Below are 19,072 nucleotides of genomic sequence, written 5' to 3' on the forward strand. Positions count from 1 at the left end.
AGTGTTCAGATCTCCTCAATCAAAAGTATGGATTAACTCTGTTAGCTGAATGCACAGATCAGAAAGAAGTTTCACAGAATGATTCTGTGTAGTTTATATTTGGAGACATTCCTTTTTCCACTATTACCCTCTTAGCGCTCCGAATCTCCACTTGCATTTTCTACAGAAAGAGTGTTTCAGAACGGCTCAATCAAAACTAAGGTTCAACTCCTTTAGTTGAACAAACAGAACAGAAAGAAGTTTCACACAATTCTTCTGTGTAGTTTTTATTTGTAGACATTCTTTTTCCCAATATAGGCCTCTTAGCGCTCAGAATGTCCAATTGCAGTTTCTACAAAAAGAGTGTTTCAGAACGGCTCAATCAAAAGTAAGGTTCAACTCTGTTAGTTGAATGCACAGAACAGAAAGAAGTTTCATACAATGCTTCTGTGTAGTTTATATTTGAACATATTCTTTTTTCCACTATTACCCACTTAGCGCTACGAATGTCCAGTTGCATTTTCTACAGACAGAGTGTTTCAAAACTGCTCAATCAAAAGTATGGTTTAACTCAGTTAGCTGAATGCTCAGATCAGAAAGAAGTTTCACCGAATGATTCTGTGTAGTTTATATTTGAAGACATTCCTTTTTCCACTATGACCCTCTTAGCGCTCCGAATCTCCACTTGCATTTTCTACAAAAAGAGTGTTTCATAACTGCTCAATCAAAAATATGTTTTATCTCTGTTAACTGAATTTACAGATCAGAAATAAGTTTCACAGAATGCATCTGTGTAGTTTTTATTTGAAGATATTCTTTTTCCCAATGTAGGCCTCTTAGCGCTTAGCATGTCCAATTGCAGTTTCTACAGAAAGAGTGTTTCAGAACGGCTCAGTCAAAAGTAAGGTTCAACTCTGATAGTTGAATGCACAGAACAGAAAGAAGTTTCATACAATGCTTCTGTGTAGTTTATATTTGAACATATTCTTTTTTCCACTATTACCCACTTAGCGCTACGAATGTCCAGTTGCATTTTCTACAGACAGAGTGTTTCAAAACTGCTCAATCAAAAGTATGGTTTAACTTTGTTAGCTGAATGCTCAGATCAGAAAGAAGATTCACAGAATGCTTCTGTGTAGTTTATATTTGAATATATTCCTTTTTCCACTACTACGCTCTTAGCGCTCCAAATGTCCAGTTGCATTTTCTACAGAAAGAGTGTTCAGATCTGCTCAATCAAAAGTATGGTTTAACTCTGTTAGCTGAATGCAGAGATAAGAAAGAAGTTTCACCGAATGATTCTGTGTAGTTTATATTTGAAGACATTCCTTTTCCACCATTACCCTCTTAGCGCTCCGAATCTCCACTTGCATTTTCTACAAAAAGAGTGTTTCATAACTGCTCAATCAAAAATATGTTTTATCTCTGTTAACTGAATTTACAGATCAGAAATAAGTTTCACAGAATGCATCTGTGTAGTTTTTATTTGAAGATATTCTTTTTCCCAATGTAGGCCTCTTAGCGCTTAGCATGTCCAATTGCAGTTTCTACAGAAAGAGTGTTTCAGAACGGTTCAATCAAAAGTAAGGTTCAACTCTGTTAGCTGAATGCACAGAACAGAAAGAATTTTCACAGAATGCTACTGTGTAGTTTATATTTGAATATATTCCTTTTTCCACTATTACCCTGTTAGCGCTCCGAATGTCCACTTGCATTTTCTACAGAAAGAGTGTTCAGAACTGCGCAATCAAAAGTATGGTTTAACTCTGTTAGCTTAATGAACATATGAGAAATAAGTTTCACACAATGCTTCTGTGTAGTTTTTATTTGAAGATATTATTTTTCCCAATACAGGCCTCTTAGCGCTCAGAATGTCCAATTGCAGTTTCTACAGAAAGAGTGTTTCAGAAAGGCTCAATCAAAAGTAAGGTTCAACTCTGTTAGTTGAATGCACAGAACAGAAAGAAGTTTCATACAATGCTTCTGTGTAGTTTATATTTGAACATATTCTTTTTTCCACTATTACCCACTTAGCGCTACGAATGTCCAGTTGCATTTTCTACAGACAGAGTGTTTCAAAACTGCTCAATCAAAAGTATGGTTTAACTCTGTTAGCTGAATGCTCAGATCAGAAAGAAGTTTCACAGAATGCTTCTGTGTAGTTTATATTTGAATATATTCCTTTTTCCACTACTACTCTCTTAGCGCTCCAAATGTCCAGTTGCATTTTCTACAGAAAGAGTGTTCAGATCTGCTCAATCAAAAGTATGGCTTAACTCTGTTAGCTGAATGCACAGATCAGAAAGAAGTTTCACAGAATGATTCTGTGTAGTTTATATTTGGAGACATTCCTTTTTCCACTATTACCGTCTTAGCGCTCCAAATCTCCCCTTGCATTTTCTACAGAAAGAGTGTTTCAGAACGGCTCAATCAAAACTAAGGTTCAACTCTTTTAGTTGAACAAACAGAACAGAAAGAAATTTCACACAATTCTTCTGTGTAGTTTTTATTTGTAGACATTCTTTTTCCCAATATAGGCCTCTTAGCGCTCAGAATGTCCAATTGCAGTTTCTACAGAAAGAGTGTTTCAGAACGGCTCAATCAAAAGTAAGGTTCAACTCTGTTAGTTGAATGCACAGAACAGAAAGAAGTTTCATACAATGCTTCTGTGTAGTTTATATTTGAACATATTCTTTTTTCCACTATTACCCACTTAGCGCTACGAATGTCCAGTTGCATTTTCTACAGACAGAGTGTTTCAAAACTGCTCAATCAAAAGTATGGTTTAACTCAGTTAGCTGAATGCTCAGATCAGAAAGAAGTTTCACCGAATGATTCTGTGTAGTTTATATTTGAAGACATTCCTTTTTCCACTATGACCCTCTTAGCGCTCCGAATCTCCACTTGCATTTTCTACAAAAAGAGTGTTTCATAACTGCTCAATCAAAAATATGTTTTATCTCTGTTAACTGAATTTACAGATCAGAAATAAGTTTCACAGAATGCATCTGTGTAGTTTTTATTTGAAGATATTCTTTTTCCCAATGTAGGCCTCTTAGCGCTTAGCATGTCCAATTGCAGTTTCTACAGAAAGAGTGTTTCAGAACGGCTCAGTCAAAAGTAAGGTTCAACTCTGATAGTTGAATGCACAGAACAGAAAGAAGTTTCATACAATGCTTCTGTGTAGTTTATATTTGAACATATTCTTTTTTCCACTATTACCCACTTAGCGCTACGAATGTCCAGTTGCATTTTCTACAGACAGAGTGTTTCAAAACTGCTCAATCAAAAGTATGGTTTAACTCTGTTAGCTGAATGCTCAGATCAGAAAGAAGTTTCACAGAATGCTTCTGTGTAGTTTATATTTGAATATATTCCTTTTTCCACTACTACTCTCTTAGCGCTCCAAATGTCCAGTTGCATTTTCTACAGAAAGAGTGTTCAGATCTGCTCAATCAAAAGTATGGTTTAACTCTGTTAGCTGAATGCACAGATCACAAAGAAGTTTCACAGAATGATTCTGTGTAGTTTATATTTGGAGACATTCCTTTTTCCACTATTACCCTCTTAGTGCTCCGAATCTCCACTTGCATTTTCTACAGAAAGAGTGTTTCAGAACGGCTCAATCAAAACTAAGGTTCAACTCTTTTAGTTGAACAAACAGAACAGAAAGAAGTTTCACACAATTCTTCTGTGTAGTTTTTATTTGTAGACATTCTTTTTCCCAATATAGGCCTCTTAGCGCTCAGAATGTCCAATTGCAGTTTCTACAGAAAGAGTGTTTCAGAACGGCTCAATCAAAAGTAAGGTTCAACTCTGTTAGTTGAATGCACAGAACAGAAAGAAGTTTCATACAAGGCTTCTGTGTAGTTTATATTTGAACATATTCTTTTTTCCACTATTACCCACTTAGCTCTACGAATGTCCAGTTGCATTTTGTACAGACAGAGTGTTTCCAAACTGCTCAATCAAAAGTATGGTTTAACTCTGTTAGCTGAATGCTCAGATCAGAAAGAAGTTTCACAGAATGCTTCTGTGTACTTTATATTTGAATATATTCCTTTTTCCACTACTACGCTCTTAGCGCTCCCAATGTCCAGTTGCATTTTCTACAGAAAGAGTGTTCAGATCTGCTCAATCAAAAGTATGTTTTAACTCTGTTAGCTGAATGCACAGATCAGAAAGAAGTTTCACCGAATGATTTCGTGTAGTTTATATTTGAAGACATTCCTTTTTCCACTATTACCCACTTAGCGCTCCGAATCTCCACTTGCATTTTCTACAAAAAGAGTGTTTCATAACTGCTCAATCAAAAATATGTTTTATCTCTGTTAACTGAATTTACAGATCAGAAATAAGTTTCACAGAATGCATCTGTGTAGTTTTTATTTGAAGATATTCTTTTTCCCAATGTAGGCCTCTTAGCGCTTAGCATGTCCAATTGCAGTTTCTACAGAAAGAGTGTTTCAGAACGGTTCAATCAAAAGTAAGGTTCAACTCTGTTAGCTGAATGCACAGAACAGAAAGAATTTTCACAGAATGCTACTGTGTAGTTTATATTTGAATATATTCCTTTTTCCACTATTACCCTGTTAGCGCTCCGAATGTCCACTTGCATTTTCTACAGAAAGAGTGTTCAGAACTGCGCAATCAAAAGTATGGTTTAACTCTGTTAGCTTAATGAACATATGAGAAATAAGTTTCACACAATGCTTCTGTGTAGTTTTTATTTGAAGATATTATTTTTCCCAATAGAGGCCTCTTAGCGCTCAGAATGTCCAATTGCAGTTTCTACAGAAAGAGTGTTTCAGAAAGGCTCAATCAAAAGTAAGGTTCAACTCTGTTAGTTGAATGCACAGAACAGAAAGAAGTTTCATACAATGCTTCTGTGTAGTTTATATTTGAACATATTCTTTTTTCCACTATTACCCACTTAGCGCTACGAATGTCCAGTTGCATTTTCTACAGACAGAGTGTTTCAAAACTGCTCAATCAAAAGTATGGTTTAACTCTGTTAGCTGAATGCTCAGATCAGAAAGAAGTTTCACAGAATGCTTCTGTGTAGTTTATATTTGAATATATTCCTTTTTCCACTACTACTCTCTTAGCGCTCCAAATGTCCAGTTGCATTTTCTACAGAAAGAGTGTTCAGATCTGCTCAATCAAAAGTATGGCTTAACTCTGTTAGCTGAATGCACAGATCAGAAAGAAGTTTCACAGAATGATTCTGTGTAGTTTATATTTGGAGACATTCCTTTTTCCACTATTACCCTCTTAGCGCTCCAAATCTCCCCTTGCATTTTCTACAGAAAGAGTGTTTCAGAACGGCTCAATCAAAACTAAGGTTCAACTCTTTTAGTTGAACAAACAGAACAGAAAGAAGTTTCACAGAATTCTTCTGTGTAGTTTTTATTTGTAGACATTCTTTTTCCCAATATAGGCCTCTTAGCGCTCAGAATGTCCAATTGCAGTTTCTACAGAAAGAGTGTTTCAGAACGGCTCAATCAAAAGTAAGGTTCAACTCTGTTAGTTGAATGCACAGAACAGAAAGAAGTTTCATACAATGCTTCTGTGTAGTTTATATTTGAACATATTCTTTTTTCCACTATTACCCACTTAGCGCTACGAATGTCCAGTTGCATTTTCTACAGACAGAGTGTTTCAAAACTGCTCAATCAAAAGTATGGTTTAACTCTGTTAGCTGAATGCTCAGATCAGAAAGGAGTTTCACAGAATGCTTCTGTGTAGTTTATATTTCAATATATTGCTTTTTCCACTACTACGCTCTTAGCGCTCCAAATGTCCAGTTGCATTTTCTACAGAAAGAGTGTTCAGATCTGCTCAATCAAAAGTATGGTTTAACTCTGTTAGCTGAATGCACAGATCAGAAAGAAATTTCACCGAATGATTCCGTGTAGTTTATATTTGAAGACATTCCTTTTTCCACTATTACCCTCTTAGCGCTCCGAATCACCACTTGCATTTTCTACAAAAAGAGTGTTTCATAACTGCTCAATCAAAAATATGTTTTATCTCTGTTAACTGAATTTACAGATCAGAAATAAGTTTCACAGAATGCATCTGTGTAGTTTTTATTTGAAGATAATCTTTTTCCCAATGTAGGCCTCTTAGCGCTTAGCATGTCCAATTGCAGTTTCTACAGAAAGAGTGTTTCAGAACGGCTCAATCAAAAGTAAGGTTCAACACTGTTAGTTGAATGCACAGAACAGAAAGAATTTTCACAGAATGCTACTGTGTAGTTTGTATTTGAATATATTCCTTTTTCCACTATTACCCTCTTAGCGCTCCGAATGTCCACTTGCATTTTCTACAGAAAGAGTGTTCAGAACTGCGCAATCAAAAGTATGGTTTAACTCTGTTAGCTTAATGAACATATCAGAACTAAGTTTCACACAATGCTTCTGTGTAGTTTTTATTTGAAGATATTATTTTTCCCAATAGAGGCCTCTTAGCGCTCAGAATGTCCAATTGCAGTTTCTACAGAAAGAGTGTTTCAGAAAGGCTCAATCAAAAGTAAGGTTCAACTCTGTTAGTTGAATGAACAGAACAGAAAGAAATTTCATACAATGCTTCTGTGTAGTTTATATTTGAACATATTCTTTTTTCCACTATTACCCACTTAGCGCTACGAATGTCCAGTTGCATTTTCTACAGACAGAGTGTTTCAAAACTGCTCAATCAAAAGTATGGTTTAACCCTGTTAGCTGAATGCTCAGATCAGAAAGAAGTTTCACAGAATGCTTCTGTGTAGTTTATATTTGTATATATTCCTTTTTCCACTACTACTCTCTTAGCGCTCCAAATGTCCAGTTGCATTTTCTACAGAAAGAGTGTTCAGATCTCCTCAATCAAAAGTATGGATTAACTCTGTTAGCTGAATGCACAGATCAGAAAGAAGTTTCACAGAATGATTCTGTGTAGTTTATATTTGGAGACATTCCTTTTTCCACTATTACCCTCTTAGCGCTCCGAATCTCCACTTGCATTTTCTACAGAAAGAGTGTTTCAGAACGGCTCAATCAAAACTAAGGTTCAACTCCTTTAGTTGAACAAACAGAACAGAAAGAAGTTTCACACAATTCTTCTGTGTAGTTTTTATTTGTAGACATTCTTTTTCCCAATATAGGCCTCTTAGCGCTCAGAATGTCCAATTGCAGTTTCTACAAAAAGAGTGTTTCAGAACGGCTCAATCAAAAGTAAGGTTCAACTCTGTTAGTTGAATGCACAGAACAGAAAGAAGTTTCATACAATGCTTCTGTGTAGTTTATATTTGAACATATTCTTTTTTCCACTATTACCCACTTAGCGCTACGAATGTCCAGTTGCATTTTCTACAGACAGAGTGTTTCAAAACTGCTCAATCAAAAGTATGGTTTAACTCAGTTAGCTGAATGCTCAGATCAGAAAGAAGTTTCACCGAATGATTCTGTGTAGTTTATATTTGAAGACATTCCTTTTTCCACTATGACCCTCTTAGCGCTCCGAATCTCCACTTGCATTTTCTACAAAAAGAGTGTTTCATAACTGCTCAATCAAAAATATGTTTTATCTCTGTTAACTGAATTTACAGATCAGAAATAAGTTTCACAGAATGCATCTGTGTAGTTTTTATTTGAAGATATTCTTTTTCCCAATGTAGGCCTCTTAGCGCTTAGCATGTCCAATTGCAGTTTCTACAGAAAGAGTGTTTCAGAACGGCTCAGTCAAAAGTAAGGTTCAACTCTGATAGTTGAATGCACAGAACAGAAAGAAGTTTCATACAATGCTTCTGTGTAGTTTATATTTGAACATATTCTTTTTTCCACTATTACCCACTTAGCGCTACGAATGTCCAGTTGCATTTTCTACAGACAGAGTGTTTCAAAACTGCTCAATCAAAAGTATGGTTTAACTCTGTTAGCTGAATGCTCAGATCAGAAAGAAGATTCACAGAATGCTTCTGTGTAGTTTATATTTGAATATATTCCTTTTTCCACTACTACGCTCTTAGCGCTCCAAATGTCCAGTTGCATTTTCTACAGAAAGAGTGTTCAGATCTGCTCAATCAAAAGTATGGTTTAACTCTGTTAGCTGAATGCAGAGATAAGAAAGAAGTTTCACCGAATGATTCTGTGTAGTTTATATTTGAAGACATTCCTTTTCCACCATTACCCTCTTAGCGCTCCGAATCTCCACTTGCATTTTCTACAAAAAGAGTGTTTCATAACTGCTCAATCAAAAATATGTTTTATCTCTGTTAACTGAATTTACAGATCAGAAATAAGTTTCACAGAATGCATCTGTGTAGTTTTTATTTGAAGATATTCTTTTTCCCAATGTAGGCCTCTTAGCGCTTAGCATGTCCAATTGCAGTTTCTACAGAAAGAGTGTTTCAGAACGGTTCAATCAAAAGTAAGGTTCAACTCTGTTAGCTGAATGCACAGAACAGAAAGAATTTTCACAGAATGCTACTGTGTAGTTTATATTTGAATATATTCCTTTTTCCACTATTACCCTGTTAGCGCTCCGAATGTCCACTTGCATTTTCTACAGAAAGAGTGTTCAGAACTGCGCAATCAAAAGTATGGTTTAACTCTGTTAGCTTAATGAACATATGAGAAATAAGTTTCACACAATGCTTCTGTGTAGTTTTTATTTGAAGATATTATTTTTCCCAATAGAGGCCTCTTAGCGCTCAGAATGTCCAATTGCAGTTTCTACAGAAAGAGTGTTTCAGAAAGGCTCAATCAAAAGTAAGGTTCAACTCTGTTAGTTGAATGCACAGAACAGAAAGAAGTTTCATACAATGCTTCTGTGTAGTTTATATTTGAACATATTCTTTGTTCCACTATTACCCACTTAGCGCTACGAATGTCCAGTTGCATTTTCTACAGACAGAGTGTTTCAAAACTGCTCAATCAAAAGTATGGTTTAACTCTGTTAGCTGAATGCTCAGATCAGAAAGAAGTTTCACAGAATGCTTCTGTGTAGTTTATATTTGAATATATTCCTTTTTCCACTACTACTCTCTTAGCGCTCCAAATGTCCAGTTGCATTTTCTACAGAAAGAGTGTTCAGATCTGCTCAATCAAAAGTATGGCTTAACTCTGTTAGCTGAATGCACAGATCAGAAAGAAGTTTCACAGAATGATTCTGTGTAGTTTATATTTGGAGACATTCCTTTTTCCACTATTACCCTCTTAGCGCTCCAAATCTCCCCTTGCATTTTCTACAGAAAGATTGTTTCAGAGCGGCTCAATCAAAACTAAGGTTCAACTCTTTTAGTTGAACAAACAGAACAGAAAGAAGTTTCACACAATTCTTCTGTGTAGTTTTTATTTGTAGACATTCTTTTTCCCAATATAGGCCTCTTAGCGCTCAGAATGTCCAATTGCAGTTTCTACAGAAAGAGTGTTTCAGAACGGCTCAATCAAAAGTAAGGTTCAACTCTGTTAGTTGAATGCACAGAACAGAAAGAAGTTTCATACAATGCTTCTGTGTAGTTTATATTTGAACATATTCTTTTTTCCACTATTACCCACTTAGCGCTACGAATGTCCAGTTGCATTTTCTACAGACAGAGTGTTTCAAAACTGCTCAATCAAAAGTATGGTTTAACTCTGTTAGCTGAATGCTCAGATCAGAAAGGAGTTTCACAGAATGCTTCTGTGTAGTTTATATTTCAATATATTGCTTTTTCCACTACTACGCTCTTAGCGCTCCAAATGTCCAGTTGCATTTTCTACAGAAAGAGTGTTCAGATCTGCTCAATCAAAAGTATGGTTTAACTCTGTTAGCTGAATGCACAGATCAGAAAGAAATTTCACCGAATGATTCCGTGTAGTTTATATTTGAAGACATTCCTTTTTCCACTATTACCCTCTTAGCGCTCCGAATCACCACTTGCATTTTCTACAAAAAGAGTGTTTCATAACTGCTCAATCAAAAATATGTTTTATCTCTGTTAACTGAATTTACAGATCAGAAATAAGTTTCACAGAATGCATCTGTGTAGTTTTTATTTGAAGATAATCTTTTTCCCAATGTAGGCCTCTTAGCGCTTAGCATGTCCAATTGCAGTTTCTACAGAAAGAGTGTTTCAGAACGGCTCAATCAAAAGTAAGGTTCAACACTGTTAGTTGAATGCACAGAACAGAAAGAATTTTCACAGAATGCTACTGTGTAGTTTGTATTTGAATATATTCCTTTTTCCACTATTACCCTCTTAGCGCTCCGAATGTCCACTTGCATTTTCTACAGAAAGAGTGTTCAGAACTGCGCAATCAAAAGTATGGTTTAACTCTGTTAGCTTAATGAACATATCAGAACTAAGTTTCACACAATGCTTCTGTGTAGTTTTTATTTGAAGATATTATTTTTCCCAATAGAGGCCTCTTAGCGCTCAGAATGTCCAATTGCAGTTTCTACAGAAAGAGTGTTTCAGAAAGGCTCAATCAAAAGTAAGGTTCAACTCTGTTAGTTGAATGAACAGAACAGAAAGAAGTTTCATACAATGCTTCTGTGTAGTTTATATTTGAACATATTCTTTTTTCCACTATTACCCACTTAGCGCTACGAATGTCCAGTTGCATTTTCTACAGACAGAGTGTTTCAAAACTGCTCAATCAAAAGTATGGTTTAACCCTGTTAGCTGAATGCTCAGATCAGAAAGAAGTTTCACAGAATGCTTCTGTGTAGTTTATATTTGTATATATTCCTTTTTCCACTACTACTCTCTTAGCGCTCCAAATGTCCAGTTGCATTTTCTACAGAAAGAGTGTTCAGATCTCCTCAATCAAAAGTATGGATTAACTCTGTTAGCTGAATGCACAGATCAGAAAGAAGTTTCACAGAATGATTCTGTGTAGTTTATATTTGGAGACATTCCTTTTTCCACTATTACCCTCTTAGCGCTCCGAATCTCCACTTGCATTTTCTACAGAAAGAGTGTTTCAGAACGGCTCAATCAAAACTAAGGTTCAACTCCTTTAGTTGAACAAACAGAACAGAAAGAAGTTTCACACAATTCTTCTGTGTAGTTTTTATTTGTAGACATTCTTTTTCCCAATATAGGCCTCTTAGCGCTCAGAATGTCCAATTGCAGTTTCTACAAAAAGAGTGTTTCAGAACGGCTCAATCAAAAGTAAGGTTCAACTCTGTTAGTTGAATGCACAGAACAGAAAGAAGTTTCATACAATGCTTCTGTGTAGTTTATATTTGAACATATTCTTTTTTCCACTATTACCCACTTAGCGCTACGAATGTCCAGTTGCATTTTCTACAGACAGAGTGTTTCAAAACTGCTCAATCAAAAGTATGGTTTAACTCAGTTAGCTGAATGCTCAGATCAGAAAGAAGTTTCACCGAATGATTCTGTGTAGTTTATATTTGAAGACATTCCTTTTTCCACTATGACCCTCTTAGCGCTCCGAATCTCCACTTGCATTTTCTACAAAAAGAGTGTTTCATAACTGCTCAATCAAAAATATGTTTTATCTCTGTTAACTGAATTTACAGATCAGAAATAAGTTTCACAGAATGCATCTGTGTAGTTTTTATTTGAAGATATTCTTTTTCCCAATGTAGGCCTCTTAGCGCTTAGCATGTCCAATTGCAGTTTCTACAGAAAGAGTGTTTCAGAACGGCTCAGTCAAAAGTAAGGTTCAACTCTGATAGTTGAATGCACAGAACAGAAAGAAGTTTCATACAATGCTTCTGTGTAGTTTATATTTGAACATATTCTTTTTTCCACTATTACCCACTTAGCGCTACGAATGTCCAGTTGCATTTTCTACAGACAGAGTGTTTCAAAACTGCTCAATCAAAAGTATGGTTTAACTTTGTTAGCTGAATGCTCAGATCAGAAAGAAGATTCACAGAATGCTTCTGTGTAGTTTATATTTGAATATATTCCTTTTTCCACTACTACGCTCTTAGCGCTCCAAATGTCCAGTTGCATTTTCTACAGAAAGAGTGTTCAGATCTGCTCAATCAAAAGTATGGTTTAACTCTGTTAGCTGAATGCAGAGATAAGAAAGAAGTTTCACCGAATGATTCTGTGTAGTTTATATTTGAAGACATTCCTTTTCCACCATTACCCTCTTAGCGCTCCGAATCTCCACTTGCATTTTCTACAAAAAGAGTGTTTCATAACTGCTCAATCAAAAATATGTTTTATCTCTGTTAACTGAATTTACAGATCAGAAATAAGTTTCACAGAATGCATCTGTGTAGTTTTTATTTGAAGATATTCTTTTTCCCAATGTAGGCCTCTTAGCGCTTAGCATGTCCAATTGCAGTTTCTACAGAAAGAGTGTTTCAGAACGGTTCAATCAAAAGTAAGGTTCAACTCTGTTAGCTGAATGCACAGAACAGAAAGAATTTTCACAGAATGCTACTGTGTAGTTTATATTTGAATATATTCCTTTTTCCACTATTACCCTGTTAGCGCTCCGAATGTCCACTTGCATTTTCTACAGAAAGAGTGTTCAGAACTGCGCAATCAAAAGTATGGTTTAACTCTGTTAGCTTAATGAACATATGAGAAATAAGTTTCACACAATGCTTCTGTGTAGTTTTTATTTGAAGATATTATTTTTCCCAATACAGGCCTCTTAGCGCTCAGAATGTCCAATTGCAGTTTCTACAGAAAGAGTGTTTCAGAAAGGCTCAATCAAAAGTAAGGTTCAACTCTGTTAGTTGAATGCACAGAACAGAAAGAAGTTTCATACAATGCTTCTGTGTAGTTTATATTTGAACATATTCTTTTTTCCACTATTACCCACTTAGCGCTACGAATGTCCAGTTGCATTTTCTACAGACAGAGTGTTTCAAAACTGCTCAATCAAAAGTATGGTTTAACTCTGTTAGCTGAATGCTCAGATCAGAAAGAAGTTTCACAGAATGCTTCTGTGTAGTTTATATTTGAATATATTCCTTTTTCCACTACTACTCTCTTAGCGCTCCAAATGTCCAGTTGCATTTTCTACAGAAAGAGTGTTCAGATCTGCTCAATCAAAAGTATGGCTTAACTCTGTTAGCTGAATGCACAGATCAGAAAGAAGTTTCACAGAATGATTCTGTGTAGTTTATATTTGGAGACATTCCTTTTTCCACTATTACCGTCTTAGCGCTCCAAATCTCCCCTTGCATTTTCTACAGAAAGAGTGTTTCAGAACGGCTCAATCAAAACTAAGGTTCAACTCTTTTAGTTGAACAAACAGAACAGAAAGAAATTTCACACAATTCTTCTGTGTAGTTTTTATTTGTAGACATTCTTTTTCCCAATATAGGCCTCTTAGCGCTCAGAATGTCCAATTGCAGTTTCTACAGAAAGAGTGTTTCAGAACGGCTCAATCAAAAGTAAGGTTCAACTCTGTTAGTTGAATGCACAGAACAGAAAGAAGTTTCATACAATGCTTCTGTGTAGTTTATATTTGAACATATTCTTTTTTCCACTATTACCCACTTAGCGCTACGAATGTCCAGTTGCATTTTCTACAGACAGAGTGTTTCAAAACTGCTCAATCAAAAGTATGGTTTAACTCAGTTAGCTGAATGCTCAGATCAGAAAGAAGTTTCACCGAATGATTCTGTGTAGTTTATATTTGAAGACATTCCTTTTTCCACTATGACCCTCTTAGCGCTCCGAATCTCCACTTGCATTTTCTACAAAAAGAGTGTTTCATAACTGCTCAATCAAAAATATGTTTTATCTCTGTTAACTGAATTTACAGATCAGAAATAAGTTTCACAGAATGCATCTGTGTAGTTTTTATTTGAAGATATTCTTTTTCCCAATGTAGGCCTCTTAGCGCTTAGCATGTCCAATTGCAGTTTCTACAGAAAGAGTGTTTCAGAACGGCTCAGTCAAAAGTAAGGTTCAACTCTGATAGTTGAATGCACAGAACAGAAAGAAGTTTCATACAATGCTTCTGTGTAGTTTATATTTGAACATATTCTTTTTTCCACTATTACCCACTTAGCGCTACGAATGTCCAGTTGCATTTTCTACAGACAGAGTGTTTCAAAACTGCTCAATCAAAAGTATGGTTTAACTCTGTTAGCTGAATGCTCAGATCAGAAAGAAGTTTCACAGAATGCTTCTGTGTAGTTTATATTTGAATATATTCCTTTTTCCACTACTACTCTCTTAGCGCTCCAAATGTCCAGTTGCATTTTCTACAGAAAGAGTGTTCAGATCTGCTCAATCAAAAGTATGGTTTAACTCTGTTAGCTGAATGCACAGATCACAAAGAAGTTTCACAGAATGATTCTGTGTAGTTTATATTTGGAGACATTCCTTTTTCCACTATTACCCTCTTAGTGCTCCGAATCTCCACTTGCATTTTCTACAGAAAGAGTGTTTCAGAACGGCTCAATCAAAACTAAGGTTCAACTCTTTTAGTTGAACAAACAGAACAGAAAGAAGTTTCACACAATTCTTCTGTGTAGTTTTTATTTGTAGACATTCTTTTTCCCAATATAGGCCTCTTAGCGCTCAGAATGTCCAATTGCAGTTTCTACAGAAAGAGTGTTTCAGAACGGCTCAATCAAAAGTAAGGTTCAACTCTGTTAGTTGAATGCACAGAACAGAAAGAAGTTTCATACAAGGCTTCTGTGTAGTTTATATTTGAACATATTCTTTTTTCCACTATTACCCACTTAGCTCTACGAATGTCCAGTTGCATTTTGTACAGACAGAGTGTTTCCAAACTGCTCAATCAAAAGTATGGTTTAACTCTGTTAGCTGAATGCTCAGATCAGAAAGAAGTTTCACAGAATGCTTCTGTGTACTTTATATTTGAATATATTCCTTTTTCCACTACTACGCTCTTAGCGCTCCCAATGTCCAGTTGCATTTTCTACAGAAAGAGTGTTCAGATCTGCTCAATCAAAAGTATGTTTTAACTCTGTTAGCTGAATGCACAGATCAGAAAGAAGTTTCACCGAATGATTTCGTGTAGTTTATATTTGAAGACATTCCTTTTTCCACTATTACCCACTTAGCGCTCCGAATCTCCACTTGCATTTTCTACAAAAAGAGTGTTTCATAACTGCTCAATCAAAAATATGTTTTATCTCTGTTAACTGAATTTACAGATCAGAAATAAGTTTCACAGAATGCATCTGTGTAGTTTTTATTTGAAGATATTCTTTTTCCCAATGTAGGCCTCTTAGCGCTTAGCATGTCCAATTGCAGTTTCTACAGAAAGAGTGTTTCAGAACGGTTCAATCAAAAGTAAGGTTCAACTCTGTTAGCTGAATGCACAGAACAGAAAGAATTTTCACAGAATGCTACTGTGTAGTTTATATTTGAATATATTCCTTTTTCCACTATTACCCTGTTAGCGCTCCGAATGTCCACTTGCATTTTCTACAGAAAGAGTGTTCAGAACTGCGCAATCAAAAGTATGGTTTAACTCTGTTAGCTTAATGAACATATGAGAAATAAGTTTCACACAATGCTTCTGTGTAGTTTTTATTTGAAGATATTATTTTTCCCAATAGAGGCCTCTTAGCGCTCAGAATGTCCAATTGCAGTTTCTACAGAAAGAGTGTTTCAGAAAGGCTCAATCAAAAGTAAGGTTCAACTCTGTTAGTTGAATGCACAGAACAGAAAGAAGTTTCATACAATGCTTCTGTGTAGTTTATATTTGAACATATTCTTTTTTCCACTATTACCCACTTAGCGCTACGAATGTCCAGTTGCATTTTCTACAGACAGAGTGTTTCAAAACTGCTCAATCAAAAGTATGGTTTAACTCTTTTAGCTGAATGCTCAGATCAGAAAGAAGTTTCACAGAATGCTTCTGTGTAGTTTATATTTGAATATATTCCTTTTTCCACTACTACTCTCTTAGCGCTCCAAATGTCCAGTTGCATTTTCTACAGAAAGAGTGTTCAGATCTGCTCAATCAAAAGTATGGCTTAACTCTGTTAGCTGAATGCACAGATCAGAAAGAAGTTTCACAGAATGATTCTGTGTAGTTTATATTTGGAGACATTCCTTTTTCCACTATTACCCTCTTAGCGCTCCAAATCTCCCCTTGCATTTTCTACAGAAAGAGTGTTTCAGAACGGCTCAATCAAAACTAAGGTTCAACTCTTTTAGTTGAACAAACAGAACAGAAAGAAGTTTCACAGAATTCTTCTGTGTAGTTTTTATTTGTAGACATTCTTTTTCCCAATATAGGCCTCTTAGCGCTCAGAATGTCCAATTGCAGTTTCTACAGAAAGAGTGTTTCAGAACGGCTCAATCAAAAGTAAGGTTCAACTCTGTTAGTTGAATGCACAGAACAGAAAGAAGTTTCATACAATGCTTCTGTGTAGTTTATATTTGAACATATTCTTTTTTCCACTATTACCCACTTAGCGCTACGAATGTCCAGTTGCATTTTCTACAGACAGAGTGTTTCAAAACTGCTCAATCAAAAGTATGGTTTAACTCTGTTAGCTGAATGCTCAGATCAGAAAGGAGTTTCACAGAATGCTTCTGTGTAGTTTATATTTCAATATATTGCTTTTTCCACTACTACGCTCTTAGCGCTCCAAATGTCCAGTTGCATTTTCTACAGAAAGAGTGTTCAGATCTGCTCAATCAAAAGTATGGTTTAACTCTGTTAGCTGAATGCACAGATCAGAAAGAAATTTCACCGAATGATTCCGTGTAGTTTATATTTGAAGACATTCCTTTTTCCACTATTACCCTCTTAGCGCTCCGAATCACCACTTGCATTTTCTACAAAAAGAGTGTTTCATAACTGCTCAATCAAAAATATGTTTTATCTCTGTTAACTGAATTTACAGATCAGAAATAAGTTTCACAGAATGCATCTGTGTAGTTTTTATTTGAAGATAATCTTTTTCCCAATGTAGGCCTCTTAGCGCTTAGCATGTCCAATTGCAGTTTCTACAGAAAGAGTGTTTCAGAACGGCTCAATCAAAAGTAAGGTTCAACACTGTTAGTTGAATGCACAGAACAGAAAGAATTTTCACAGAATGCTACTGTGTAGTTTGTATTTGAATATATTCCTTTTTCCACTATTACCCTCTTAGCGCTCCGAATGTCCACTTGCATTTTCTACAGAAAGAGTGTTCAGAACTGCGCAATCAAAAGTATGGTTTAACTCTGTTAGCTTAATGAACATATCAGAACTAAGTTTCACACAATGCTTCTGTGTAGTTTTTATTTGAAGATATTATTTTTCCCAATAGAGGCCTCTTAGCGCTCAGAATGTCCAATTGCAGTTTCTACAGAAAGAGTGTTTCAGAAAGGCTCAATCAAAAGTAAGGTTCAACTCTGTTAGTTGAATGAACAGAACAGAAAGAAGTTTCATACAATGCTTCTGTGTAGTTTATATTTGAACATATTCTTTTTTCCACTATTACCCACTTAGCGCTACGAATGTCCAGTTGCATTTTCTACAGACAGAGTGTTTCAAAACTGCTCAATCAAAAGTATGGTTTAACCCTGTTAGCTGAATGCTCAGATCAGAAAGAAGTTTCACAGAATGCTTCTGTGTAGTTTATATTTGTATATATTCCTTTTTCCACTACTACTCTCTTAGCGCTCCAAATGTCCAGTTGCATTTTCTACAGAAAGAGTGTTCAGATCTCCTCAATCAAAAGTATGGATTAACTCTGTTAGCTGAATGCACAGATCAGAAAGAAGTTTCACAGAATGATTCTGTGTAGTTTATATTTGGAGACATTCCTTTTTCCACTATTACCCTCTTAGCGCTCCGAATCTCCACTTGCATTTTCTACAGAAAGAGTGTTTCAGAACGGCTCAATCAAAACTAAGGTTCAACTCCTTTAGTTGAACAAACAGAACAGAAAGAAGTTTCACACAATTCTTCTGTGTAGTTTTTATTTGTAGACATTCTTTTTCCCAATATAGGCCTCTTAGCGCTCAGAATGTCCAATTGCAGTTTCTACAAAAAGAGTGTTTCAGAACGGCTCAATCAAAAGTAAGGTTCAACTCTGTTAGTTGAATGCACAGAACAGAAAGAAGTTTCATACAATGCTTCTGTGTAGTTTATATTTGAACATATTCTTTTTTCCACTATTACCCACTTAGCGCTACGAATGTCCAGTTGCATTTTCTACAGACAGAGTGTTTCAAAACTGCTCAATCAAAAGTATGGTTTAACTCAGTTAGCTGAATGCTCAGATCAGAAAGAAGTTTCACCGAATGATTCTGTGTAGTTTATATTTGAAGACATTCCTTTTTCCACTATGACCCTCTTAGCGCTCCGAATCTCCACTTGCATTTTCTACAAAAAGAGTGTTTCATAACTGCTCAATCAAAAATATGTTTTATCTCTGTTAACTGAATTTACAGATCAGAAATAAGTTTCACAGAATGCATCTGTGTAGTTTTTATTTGAAGATATTCTTTTTCCCAATGTAGGCCTCTTAGCGCTTAGCATGTCCAATTGCAGTTTCTACAGAAAGAGTGTTTCAGAACGGCTCAGTCAAAAGTAAGGTTCAACTCTGATAGTTGAATGCACAGAACAGAAAGAAGTTTCATACAATGCTTCTGTGTAGTTTATATTTGAACATATTCTTTTTTCCACTATTACCCACTTAGCGCTACGAATGTCCAGTTGCATTTTCTACAGACAGAGTGTTTCAAAACTGCTCAATCAAAAGTATGGTTTAACTCTGTTAGCTGAATGCTCAGATCAGAAAGAAGATTCACAGAATGCTTCTGTGTAGTTTATATTTGAATATATTCCTTTTTCCACTACTACGCTCTTAGCGCTCCAAATGTCCAGTTGCATTTTCTACAGAAAGAGTGTTCAGATCTGCTCAATCAAAAGTATGGTTTAACTCTGTTAGCTGAATGCAGAGATAAGAAAGAAGTTTCACCGAATGATTCTGTGTAGTTTATATTTGAAGACATTCCTTTTCCACCATTACCCTCTTAGCGCTCCGAATCTCCACTTGCATTTTCTACAAAAAGAGTGTTTCATAACTGCTCAATCAAAAATATGTTTTATCTCTGTTAACTGAATTTACAGATCAGAAATAAGTTTCACAGAATGCATCTGTGTAGTTTTTATTTGAAGATATTCTTTTTCCCAAT

Source organism: Symphalangus syndactylus, chromosome 11, assembly GCF_028878055.3.
Source record: "Symphalangus syndactylus isolate Jambi chromosome 11, NHGRI_mSymSyn1-v2.1_pri, whole genome shotgun sequence".
In the NCBI taxonomy this organism is placed as follows: domain Eukaryota; kingdom Metazoa; phylum Chordata; class Mammalia; order Primates; family Hylobatidae; genus Symphalangus; species Symphalangus syndactylus.